This window comes from Ictidomys tridecemlineatus, chromosome 1, assembly GCF_052094955.1.
Source record: "Ictidomys tridecemlineatus isolate mIctTri1 chromosome 1, mIctTri1.hap1, whole genome shotgun sequence".
Classification (NCBI taxonomy): domain Eukaryota; kingdom Metazoa; phylum Chordata; class Mammalia; order Rodentia; family Sciuridae; genus Ictidomys; species Ictidomys tridecemlineatus.
In genome coordinates this window covers 9,177,800-9,190,904 of record NC_135477.1, presented here as the reverse complement: position 1 = coordinate 9,190,904, position 13,105 = coordinate 9,177,800, and the positions used below count along the sequence as shown (strand labels likewise).

Genomic DNA, 13,105 nt, shown 5'->3' with positions numbered 1-13,105 from the left:
AAAGGGGTGTAGAAATCCTTCACCAGGGGAAAAAAAAATTAAAGTGCAGTAAGCCAGCTGAGATGCTTCCAAGAAGGGTGAAGCCAGTGGACAAGGCTGGGGAGGAGGGTGGGGAGAGATTAACCGGTGAGCAACCTGCCAGCTCAGCAGCACAGGCGAGGCCCCAGGGCAGCCGCGAGCCCACGTGGAGCTGTGCCCCAGCACAGTGAGGCAACCTGCTGGAGTCTTGCTCTGCAGAGTCCTGGGCTCTCACCAGCCTGATAAATAGGTGTATTGTAACTGCTTGTTTCTGTGCCGCTCTCCTCCATTAGACTCAAGGCTCCTGAAGAGCTGGGATTCCTGTCACCTTGCTCCCAGCATCTGGCACAGACCACCTGGCAGGAGCCACCTGGCAAGTGACCTGACAAGACATTTTCTGAAGCCTTACATAAATAGCCTATTCTTCAGAGGGGATGGAGGAAGTCACATAAAATCCTGCCGAAGTTCACGTGTGCCCGGACGGCAGAGGCCGAACAGGTAACTTCATTATCTGAAAGACTGGCACCGCCCTATGAACCAGGTAGCAGGGTGAATAGTGTCCCCCCAAAATTCGTGGTGTGTCCATCTGCCACCTCAGAATGTGACCTTATTTGGAAATAGGGTCTTCGTAGACATTATGAAAGTGGGGATCAAGATGAGGGTTTGCTGGAGGAGGCGGAGGCACCACCCCGTGAGATTGACCTTATCAGAGACAGAAAATGACACTCAGAGAAGAGAGAAGAGAGGCCGAGGCAGGAGTGGCACTGCCATCAGCCAGCAGGCACCTGGGCCTGCAGGGGCTGGAAGAGGCCAGGAAGGAGGGAGCCTGGCACTGCCCACATCTCGGTCTCAGACTTCTAAGCCCCCAGAATTGTGTGACAATAAAAAAGTTTTTATGGTTTGAAGTCTGGACAAGTTGGTAGCAATTTGTTATGGAGGCCCCGGGAAATGAGTACAAGCTGTCCACGCATTTGGAGTGCAGCTCTCATGATACCCCTGAGAGGGAGGCATTGGCCGATTTGCAGGTGGACAAGAGGACTGAGTAGCCAGGGTTGTCACTCACGTTGACACGGCCCGGAATAGAAACCCATGAGCCCCGGCATTTCCACCACAGTGGAAAACCCTTCCCAAGGAAGGGAAAGAAACACTGCCAATGCAGCAAGGACGGACAGATGAAACCCAGCCCAGAGGCCGGAGCCCCGGGGACACAACCATCAATCACACCACTCTGACCGCTGCAGACCACTGCAGAGCGCTGCATGCACGCGCGCTTCGGGGGTAACACGGCCTGAGCCGTTTCTGCAGGACTCTGGCGTTTATGAGGAAGGCTTCACCTCTCCAACTACAAAGACCCGGAGAGACAGGATGCATAATCAAAAGGAGCACATGAAAGGCAGAAGCACATATGCTAGCCATAATGTGCTATTTCTACTTAGAGAAAAAAGAAAAAAGAGCCCACATTTTTCTGGAGTAAATGTCTCCTGATTCTGTTTTAAGATGATAGTAAAAAGCTACTTGCATCTGACACAGGCATGTTAAGATCTTAAGAAAGCAAGAACATAATAAGGGAGACATTTAAAAAAAAAAAAGAAAGAAAACTTTTCTTAGTTCTTGCTCTTGTTGGCACTTTCTTTGAAGGATATTTAAAGTGGCTGGAGCACTGGAAAACACGGGCTTCCATATTTGGAATTCCTCTTTTTATCCTACACAATAGAACATGCTTACAACTAGAAGTGACATCCCTACTTGCCCCTGAGGTTGTCTTGAAAGTTTTAAAGCTCCTGAAATATAATGGATGAAAAAAGACAAAATAATCCCAATTGTCAAAGAACCTTCTTCCCCACCTCCCCGTCTGTGCATGAAACTGGAGAATCCTCCATTTAGCTTTCAGGATACAGTGGGTGGCAGAGCCAGAGGACAGGTGACTTCCAGCGCCAGCACGGGGCCCAGGCAACCCTGAGAGGCTTTTATTTTAAAACATCTACGTATATTTTAACTGTGTATGCTCTAGACCCTCTCCCCGTCAGCCCTCAGCTTATACCAACTCCCACCTCTTCCAGGAAGTCGTCCTGGTTGTGGAAGCGCTCACAGGGGTGCGCCATCGCGGACAAGAGAGAGAGCAGGAGTGTGGAAGAAGAAGGCTGCCAGATCTAGAAAGAGAAGCACAGGACTTAAATTCAAAATTCACACACCATGCACTAAATATTTTATAAGTATATCCCAAATAATGCTTGGGACCTACCTATTTTTCAAAAAAACTCTTTGTTGTTTGTCTGAAATTCAAACTCAATTGGATAGCTGTGTTTTTATACCAAATCTAGCGCCCCTTCCTGAGTGTCTGGATGTGGAGCTACCAATTACTCAAACTGGAGCAGGGCAGATACCCTCTCCAAGAGTCAGTCCCTTTTGCTGTCAGATGTGGACCACTCCACACCAGCCTATAGGGCCAGGCCCAGCCATCAGAACAGCGCTTCTCGGGTCCTCAGACTCAGCGCTCCCAGCCGCGTCTCTAGCTGCCCACTCTTGGCACTCCTCTGGCAATGACAGGATTCTCATAGACTCCTGCAGGCACCAGGCTCTTCGCCACCTATGCTTCTGTGCATGTGCTCACATTTGCCTAAAATATCACCCTACCCACAGCACAGGCTTACACATGCACACACTCGTGCTCACACACACACACACACACACACACACACACACACACATACGTCTCTATCCCACCCTTGGCTGGGCTAACCTCCGGGGATCCTCAGTCCCTCCAGCAGTCTCCCCCAGCTTCACTGCCCCCTGACACAGGGGCTTAGAGATCCCCTCCGCCCTCCACACCCTGCACTCTCCTTGCTGCCATGTGGGACAGGCTCCTAAATCTGTAGACTCAGTCCCCTGTCTCCACTCCAAGGAGTCCCTGGACTTGCCTGTTCAATGTTCTCTGGGTCATTCTTAAGACCATCTCTGTCCGGGTATTCACATGGAATGGGCACCGACATGGTGTTTGATGGTGATTGGAAACAGAGAAACATTCACAATCATTTTGACCAGCAATGTCACGTTCAAGAACACGAGTACACACTCAGGTACAAATGTGGTAATCGAAGGTCAAGGGGCACACAGACAAGGCCTTTGCCTGCCAGATGGCATCTGCGACTTGACAAGAGACCCCACCCCTTCCCGCAACTGGGGCAGGAGGCCAGAGACCAGCAAAGCCGAGTGCCTTGTTTAAGGCCCAGGAGAGGAAGAAAGGAAGATGGCAAAACTTCATAAGAGAAAGGGCCAATAGAAAGGACACACGGGCAGGGTTCAGAGGCCCCCTGCACCCCCACAACCCTGCCCCATCCTCACAAGCCAGCTTGAGAGGCAGCCAGTGCCCACACGCCAGCGTAAAGTGCGTGCCTGGCATTCAGGGAGGGGGGTGTGCTGCAGGCATCCCCACCACTCCGGCACAGGCCACAAGCTGCCCAGCCCAGCACACTGTGCCCTCAGCCTCCACTTTCCACCAGCTCACCGTCAGGTGACCTCCCGCCCCACCCCCACAACCCAGAGCACTAGGCGACCTGGAACGGAATGACAGCTGGGAGCCGCAGGGCTTACTGGGGGTGCCTCTGCCACGTGTGCAGCGTGGGCACACTGTTGACAAGGTCCACCATGGCCTGATCTGACCTCCAGGGAACAGGGAGACACACCAGTGTGCAGGGAGTCCCTGCCGTGGACACAGGCAATGATACACAGGTCACTTTGGGCTCACTGCTTCCCTGAATCTCAAAGCAACTCCCATGGGGCAGGAAAGAAAGCAAAGGCCCACTGCAGGTAGCCAGCGGTCAAGGTCCCCTGGACAGTAGCCAGAGCGGAGCTGGGAAGTGAGTTCTGATCATGCTGTCTCACCCACCCCTGCACGCCCCTCACGGGATGTCTTGTTGAAACTCCAGATCTCCCCGAGTGGAAGGTGCCTGGCCAATCCCTCCACCAAACAGGTTCTGAAGGTCATCCAGAAAGGAGCCTGGAGCACCCGCTGACAGACACGGCGTCCCAGGGGCCGGGAAGGAGCCTGAGGAAGGGAGCTACCCGGAGGCTGCCCCTGGGCTCAGCAGGCGTCTGCTAGACCTGGCAGGATTCACAGGGGCTGACCCCAGGGGCTCGGGGAGAGGTAAGTCCGGCCTTCCGTCCAGCTCTCCCCTGTGGTCGCCGGCCAAGACAGTGGGAGGCCTTCTCTAGCCCATCTTGGCACAAAGCCAGTGCCACCATTCTGGCCAAAGCCATTTGTCTTTCCAAAGAATCAGTATTCTCAAATGCGAACTGGCAAGCACTTAGGAGTTATGTGTCTTAAACTCTTCAAATACACTTGGTTTTGACTTTATCATACACACAAATTCTGACTTCGGAGACGGCAAACCAGGAGAGAAGCGCTGAGGTGCATTTCCTCCCAGCCTCGCCCTGCCCTCTCTGCCCAGCAGACCCCAGGAGCAGTGCTGGCTTTGGGACAGTGACAGAGCTCCAGAGGAGCCTCTGCCTGTCACTGTCGCCTGCAGCCAAACTCTCCTGGGCTGAAGACAGATGACTGACATTTTCCTGAAATGATGCTATCCCTACATAAAACTCCTACATAAAATCTAAGCAAGATCCCAATGCTGTCGTTGGCGGTACCTCCAGACTGGCCCCTGCAGCCCACTTTCTATGGGCTCGCCACCCCCAAGGCCCTGCCACATTGGAATCCTGGAGGGGCCACTGCACAGCCCAGCCCACCCTTCCTCTGTAATCCCAGGGGTTACTCAACTCCTCCTCCAACGCCCCCAACTCCTCCCCCCACAGCAGACACGTCCCCTCTCTGTGGCACACGGCAAGTGCAGGTCCGCATGTCTATGACTGTGAAGCGTGCGAGGCGAGACTGAGAGCCGACACGTGAGGTCACCATCACAGGGAGAAATCACAGATTGTGGCCGAGGGAATTCCAAGGTGGCCCCAGATTCCTGGACCTGGCATACCCGCCCTGGGTAGCCCCTGCCCTTGAGTGCAAGTGGAAACAGCAACTCTCACGAAACAGCCACTCTCTCAAGTCACACAGCAAGGGGATGGGACTGTCACCCTTCTGTTAGTCACAAGTCCGTGATAGACAGAGAATGCCCCAGGATCCCCTCCTCCCAGACTGGAGGGAGACACTCCTTTGCCACCAGACACACGGAGCTGCAAGGGGGCCACAGGGCAAGGCTCTGTGGTGCCCATAGGATCTGAGAACGGCCCCCACCAACAGCCAGCAGGAAAGCCAAGGCCTCAGCCGGACAACCAGGGGCGGCTTCCACCAGTCACCACGGGAGCATGGACGAGGGCCCAGGGCTCAGGAGGAGCGAGGCCTGAAACACGGCTGCAGCCCCACGAAACCCCGAGAGGCGGCCAGCGCCCACTGGCCAGCGTAGTGCCTGCTGCTGAGCCCTGCCCAGCTCCCGGCCCACAGGCCACTGGGCGGCAACAGGTGTGAGCTGTTGCGAGCGGCCAAGGTGTGGGAATTTACCACCACAGAAAACCAAGACAAAGGCACACTCGGCATTTGTCACGTGAAAGGGTCTGAAGGATGTTGCCCAAACTCCTGCCTTCTGCAGCCGGGTTCACTTCACATGGATGCTGCCAGGGTGGCGGATGAAGTCTGCATAAGGCAAGCACCAGAGGGCCATTGGTGTCACCTTGTCCCCAGCAGCAGCACCCCAAAAGTCAAAGCTCGGTGCACTGACCCTCTGGGGTGTTGAAGATCCTGTATAAACAAAAGAGCCTGCTCCTCAGGGGAAGAAGGGCTCATCTGTGTCACCCTGATGTCATCACATATTCTCCGCCAGGGTGAGTCCCTCATTCTGGAAGACGGGGAGTGAAGTGACACCTTGCCTCCAGCCACGTGTGGGAGGGTCTTTAGTGGCCTCTGCCAGACACACCCTAGACTGCCACGGCTTTCCAGGAAAGACACATCTTCATTTTCTGCTCAAGTGTGACAAAGTCACAAACAGGACCGGCTGTCTGTCCTTGAAACTCACACTAAAATGTTCACACTACAGTCCTTTGTCACATCACAAACGTGTCCTCCCAACCACTGGACAGTGAACCACGAGTTGTGTGCCCTGCACCAGCTCATCAGCTTCCCAGGCGTGAACTTAAATCACGTCCTCCGTCAGGCCGGCGAGAGTCTGCGCGGACGGGTCTGCGTCCCATCTGTAGGTGACGGTGGTTGCCACTCATCACAACGGAAAAACTCCAAGAAAAATGACCCAGTACAGAAAAGGAAGCTGATTGCTAATTCTCGGCATGGACTTTCAAAATGTGTGTGTGTGTGTGTGTGTGTGTGTGTGTGTGTGTTAAAAATGAGGGTGCTAAAGAATGAAGTGTTTTAAAGCACAAAACAGATGTTTTAAAGACCCTAAAGGGGCAGGAAACATGGCCAGTTTTTCCAACTCCACTTTCATTTGCCCTCTGGGAACAGCCCCTGATTTCTTTTGGAAAAGAGACTCTTCCTGTTCCCAGCCTGGGGACAGGCAGGTGAGCCGATTTTACCTGTGCAGCGGGGAAAGGCTGAACTGAAGCATCCCATTCCCTGGGGACTCTTAGGCAGTTACATCCACGGAAATAATGGGTCTTCCAGGGACTTTGGGAGGAACGTGCCCTTTTGCTGCTGGACTAGAACAACAGAGGTGGTAGTCCAAAGCTGATGGAAGGAAGCCTTGTGGCTGCCACATGAAGCTGGAACACAAATCAACTCAAGAAGATCAGAACCGAGGGGCATGGAGGGACCAAGACTTAAGGACGTCATTTGGGTCCTGGATCAAGCTATGCCTGAAACACACATCCCACATTTCACTTAGTGAGTTAGTGCTTTCCTTTCATTGATTTTTTTAGTCATTTGCAGTCAAAGTGTCCCTTATTGGGATAAGTACCTTTGATATTTTAAATAATACTTTGTTGCATCTTATGGGTCTATCATTGATTTGTGACTAACGGATGAATCAAGGTCTCAGAAGACAACTTCCATGTTCATTAGAGTTGACTCAGAGAATTAGTCAATCTTCCCTTGATTTGTTCTTTACTAATTAGCAATCATTTAGTTAGGAATGCTTTCAGCTACAAGTAAAAGAATAGCCAACCGAAAGTTAACTTACACTATTAGACTCCCATAAAAATTGGACTAGAGGTTAGCCAGCCAGGGCTGATCAAACAGCTCAACAATGCCACTAAGGAGCTCTGGTCTGTCATCCTCACATGTGGGTGGGTCTCCCCTCACAGTCACAAGATGACTGCTGCAGCACCAGACATCATGTCCCCCCATGACAATGTCTCATCCAAGCAGGGAGGCAGAGGGTAAGGCAAAAAGGCTTTCTCCTTATAATACTCTCTCTCTACCTCTTCTGATCCAGGAAGGAAAATCTTTTCCCAAAATTACTCGCCTACCTCCACATCGTTAGCCAGGACATAATAGACCACTCACCAGCTAAAAGGATGGAATTTCCATGAGTCTGAGACTTGTAAAGGAGGAAGAGAGAGAGCTCTGGGGAGGCATCTACCAGAGATTTCATCAACCTACCTTCTTGGAAACAGGGATCGAAAGAAGAAAAAACACCAGGCAGGTGAATTCCAGTGTTACCCAAGCCAAGCACAGCATTCCTCTTAGCCCTTAAAGTAAGATCAGAATGAGCCCGAGGGGAAGGCACCAGTGTTAAGAACTGTATTTGGGAAAGACAAGCCAAAGCCCCAGGGCTGGGCCCAGCCTATGCACAACTCTCTCCGCCCCTGGCAAAGAACTCTAAAAATACAGACCTCTGACAGTCACCTGGTGTAAATAGCCAACTCCACATTCGTCATCCCTACTCTTTCCTTGCTACATATTAATTTTTCATGATGAGGAAGATACGGTTTTCTTTAGCAGAACAAGGAAGGTGACATTGGAATCCGGGGGCTTGCCTTCCCCAGCCGCATGGCCACGGGCAAGCCAGGCCTCTTTTCTGTGCCTCCGTTTTCTTATCGGTGGTGTGAAGATGTTCGCGAGACCCGCCTTGTGGGTGCCAGCTGCAGCGCCACACCAGTCCGCCTGGTTATTAGTAGTTTCTCTGGGGAACTGGCAGAGCCTCCTTATGACTCCTCCTGGGTTACAAGGAAAACTAGTCTCCGAAGATCCCTGCCCCAGATGTGAACGTTTGTTTGCAAGCTGGCAGAAAAAACAGTCACACAACCTACTCTAAAAACTCGAGAAACCCTGAACTGTCTTTCTTTTAGATGCTTCCACTACTCTTTCGTGAAAGGCTTGGTCAAAGTCAAGGTCACCATCTCTGAACTTTGGAGAACAGTACTGACTGGACTAGATTAGTCCAAAATGGAGTTTGGAGCATCCTTCTAAAGGGTCATGTTCACTCCTCAGGGTCTCTTCCCGATGCACCTTCCCCAGGCTGTCTTCCAAGAGCACAGTGAACCATTCTCCCTAAAGAGTCTTCTTCCTGCTCATGCAACGGGGAGGTGCCTGTAAAATACCGCGAGCCAATTCACCCACCTTCAACACATAACTCATCAGTAGGAAGTAATTTCTCTCATCTGTTATGCCATTGAGAAAAGCCTCTGGACTTGACTGTAGATAAAAACCGAAAGCCCTTCAGGAGCTACCTCCAGAGAGTTCCCTTTGGAATAATCTTTCAAATGCTTGCCGATCTCCTCCGGGTGACCACTGGACCTTCATAGGAGGTAAGAGGTGGAAATGCTCGGGACTGTCACTGGCCGACAGGAAGGGCTCAGTATGTGTTGAGTAGGACTCATACCAAAAGCCAGAAGCTCATGCCTGCTCCTTCTCCCACCAGGGAATTGCCATTGCTGGCCTGTGTTCCCAGCCTGAGGATCACGGATGCTGGACGAAGACACGAGACTCCTGGGTCAGAAACGAAGCGTTCCTTGCTCACAGCCCAGCAGGTATCAGGAGCTCCCAGCAGACCTGCCTAACTGTAGGTAGACAATACCTTTATTTCATTGGACTAAAAACAAACCAACCTACTTTTGTTTGCAGTGGTCCAGAGGAAAATAATCTCCTCCGAGGCTGTTTGCTAGCACCCATCCCGGGAAAGACAGTCAGCAACAGGGGTGCCAGTGACCAATGGGGAGTAGACATTTCTTCCTGCCTCCTCTCGGACTTACCAGGTCAACTATGTGCATCATCCTGCCCTCAAAATAATTCCTCTTAACTCTCACGCTTCTCTCCACCAGCCTACAAACCCCAGTTCATCTCCTCTCTTCCCTTCCCACCATCTCCACCTGCCAGACCATGGCTACCTGTATCTTGAAAGGTTCTGCACGCTCCCCATGATCTCTCCCCATGGTCTCTTCCTGATCCACCCTCCCCAGGCTGTCTTCTAAGAACACAGCTCAGACTGCTGTGCCCCCATCAAAAACTGCCCATCCACTAAGCCCTAACTCCTGTAAGACACTGTATTTCTTATTAAATAATGAATATCTTGAAGAGAGGGAAACTGGGTCTTGCTCTTTCTCTCTCTCTCTTTAACACTTAATGATAAATATGCATAGATTAAATTGCATAAGGGTTTTTTTTTTTTTAGCTGTCCTGTCGTTAAATATAAAAGACAGTAAGTGTCCACCAAACTTAGGATAAGTTAGAAGGGGAGAGAAAGAAGCAGGGATAAGCCTCTCCACAGCAAACTTCCCCTTTCATAGCATTTTGTTTCATTCAGGAGGCAGGTGTTTGCACTTTGGGGTCTCAATTTGTTTTTCAGATAGATAGAGAAAATTTTGCTCAAGCAAAATCTGTCTTGGACACCCAAAATGCAGGACACTACAAACAAAAGTCCTTAGATTGCAAGTCCCTCGGGAGGTTACATTGCAAGGAACTCTGGACTCCGACTCGGCATGCCCTTCCTGTGGCTTCTGGTGAGGGGAGAGGGGCTGCCCCGAAGTACTCTTAGGACCAAAGAACTGAAACCCTGCACCCAAAGAAAAGGTGTCTCCAAAGTGAGATGACTGGTCCTGTGCTCAGCCTGGTCTGCTGGCGTATTGCTGTGCTTTCGGGGCTGAGATTTTAATGCAGGTCCAGTCTTTTTTAAATGCAAGACACATGGAGTAAGTCCAAGGGGAATCTCACCAATCTTCGCCAGCTCCAACAGGTGACCCCACGACCCCTGCTGATCCCGTTACCCAAGGTCAGCTCACACATCACTAGAAAGGGTCCCTTCAAGTCACAGGCGCTCTCCTCTGAAGACCCCATGTTCTCTCCCCGTTAGCACCCTGTGTGGTTCAGGATCCCCTGGGCTTACTGGAATTTCTCCAAAGCATCTGATTCCTCGGGAGTAATTTTGTAAAGAGTCGAATTTTAAATAACAGCTTCAGGAGGCCATGGCTTGTACCAGGCTCTCCTCCCCCAGCCCCACCCTGGAGCAGGCTATCAGCTCCCATCGGAGGAAAGACAACCAGCTCAGCCCCTGCCCACCCTCCTCACCCACATCAAAGCCAAGGAGCAAGAGGCTGGGTCACTGAAGCAGGGCCGTGCTGGAGCTGGCTGGAGCTGGCTCTCAAGGACTCAAGACAACACGTTCCTCAGACCCCTTCCCCACCGTGTTCAGCGACGTCACTTTCATAGCCTGCAGTTAGCTCTAACGGGAGTGTTTACACCCTGGAAATCGGCAGCCGCCCCCAGTCCTGCTTCTCCCGCTCCATCCCCAGAGCCCCTTGTTAGCACTTGGCAGCACACCACTGTCTACCTGGCAACTAGCTGTAGCTCTTAGCTCTCGTGCCTCATCGACACTGATAAACAGAAACTCAAACAGCCCATAATCTTTGCTTTGCTGCAGTTACAGTGAAACTTCCCTGAGTCCCAACAAGTTGAAGAAGCCTCCTCTCTCCTGCTGCCCTCTAGAACGGTCTCTCATTTCCCCCATTAGGGCACCTCCTCAGGCTTTCCCCTCAAAACGTGCAATAAAACAAACTAGACTTTATTGCTGCCTCTCCCCAGGCCCCCTTGAAATTACATTTTCCAGTCTACAGCCCTCTCCTCCGCCCTGAGGAAGCCCGGAGAGGAGTGTTGGGTTTGATCGGGTTTCACTGGGTGTTTGCGTTTGCAGCTGTGCGTGGACTCACACTCAGGAACGACTTTGCTTTAGTCTCTTAAAAACCTCCAAACTTTTCTGAGGGGTTGCGAGTCCCTCGGGGGGTCACATGGCTCCATGAATTCCCAGCCTCTGTGATCCACTTTGTGCAAATCAAGAACACCGGGCGGGCTGGAGTGTGCACCTAAGCTCACAGTCCATACCTGGGCCTTCCCACGGCAGACCCATGGGCATTTTGCCACGGCTGGGCTGCGGGAGGAGAGCCAGAGAGAGGCCACTGTCTCCTGAATTTAAAATTCTACTGTTTTAAAATGATTCCTGAGTCTGTTGATCCACTTTGCATCACCGTAACTAAAATACCCAACAAGAACAACCTAGAGGAGGAGAAGTATGTTTTGGGCTTCTGGCTTCAGAGGTTCAGTCCATGGTTGACCGACTCGGTTGCTCTGGGCCTGACGTGAGGCCGGGCATCACGGACAAAGGTCACAGCAGAAGAAAGCTGCTCGCTGCATGGAAGCCAAGAAGCAGAGAGAGAGAGAGAGCAAAAGGAAGGGGCTTCAGAGAAGATGAACCCTGCCAGGCAGGCCCCCCGCCACCCACCTCCTGCAGCATGCCCCATCTGCCTACAGCCACCACACCGTTAGTCCGTCCAACCTAGGATGGACTGACCAGGTTACAGCTCACCTCAGCATATTCCTGCACTAACAAGAGCTTTGGGGGGACAGCTCATATCTAAATCAGAACACGGAGGAATCGAGTGCTTGGGAGAAATTCACACCTATTATTCCAGAGACTTGAGAAGCTGAGGGAAGAGGATTGCAAATTCAAGGCCAAACTGAGCAGCAGCGGCACGCATAGTCAAGAAGTAGGAGCTCGGGTCTCGGGTGCCGAGTCGAGTGTCCTTGACATCCTCCTCATGCCTCGAGATACCGGAGACCTCGGGGCCCTCTGCCAGTGACCATGCACCCCGCAGCCTGCTGGGAAAGCATTCTAATCTATAACTTGCACTTTCTAGAAATGGGATGTTCCTTTTGACTGTTGAAACCCTGATGTTAGCCTTCCACGGAGCTGTGAAGAAGACAAGAGGTGTCTGCCCCGCCACCCTTTCCCCTCGGGCTCCCCTTTCTGCCCGCTGCCACCCACTGCCACAGGGTCTGCCCTGGTGTTGTCTGATCCTTCCACAGGCAGTGGCCCTGGAGTGCATGAACACATGCACTTCAGTAGAAACTCCTGGTGACCAGAGGCCCCTCACAGCCCTGGAAAGGACCTTGGCAGGTCGACTCTGGTCACTGGACAGGCAGGTGGGATGACAGGCAGATGGGAGAAAGATTTGGGCACCTCTCTATACCTAAACTGTGCCCCAAAAGTAATCAGCAGCTTCAGCCCATGAGAGACCCTCTCCCAGTGGCAGACGCCGCAGGGTGAGAACTCTTTAAACCCTAGCTGGGAGGCAACGGAGTGTGTCTCAGCTTATCAGAGCCACCATCCCAGTATACTCTGAGGTCAAAAGGAAACCCTACCTGTTCCAACAGTAGGTTCAGTTGAAGGCATCTGTGACCTCCTTTCCAACCAGTAGTTAGAAGTGGAAGTTACCAGAATGGAGAGACGGTGACGGTGGCAGGGGCACGTGCATGTGTGAGCAGGCCTGGGGACGTGCTTGGGCACTCGGGGAGGGAGCTGTGCAGGGGCTGAGCTGACGGGTGGCTGGAAAGAGACAAAGAAGGTCACTCGCTCCCCAGTGAATCATCAGAAGTTGCTCCAACTGCGTCACCAACTGAAAGAGGTTAGAAACCTCTAATACAGTGAAAGCCGCAGCGAGATGATCCTAAGCCCTGCTGGAAACCAGCTTTTCAGTAAAACCTTGTGTATTCATGTGTCTCTGAACAGTATCCAGGCCCATTTTTTCCATTCAAAGAATTTTCAAATCCATTTCCTTTTGCAAACACCATTTAAAATGGGCGCATCATGTGCATACTCTGTGGTACAGGGTCTGGCAGCACACTTTCGGATTGTGTGTGTGTGTG

General features: G+C 52.0%; 1 protein-coding gene across 8 annotated transcripts in view; it reads right to left on the bottom strand.

Annotated features, from left to right (window-relative positions):
* The window catches only part of LOC144374982 (uncharacterized), a 262,307-nt gene extending 249,530 nt beyond the window's left edge, over nucleotides 1–12,777 (bottom strand). For all 8 annotated transcript variants that reach the window (XR_013434224.1, XR_013434266.1, XR_013434269.1 and 5 more), the window contains exon 1: nucleotides 12,602–12,777. The gene's annotated coding sequence lies outside the window, so the exon portion shown is untranslated. The remainder of the gene's footprint in view (nucleotides 1–12,601) is intronic.
* Nucleotides 12,778–13,105: the final 328 nt, after the last annotated feature.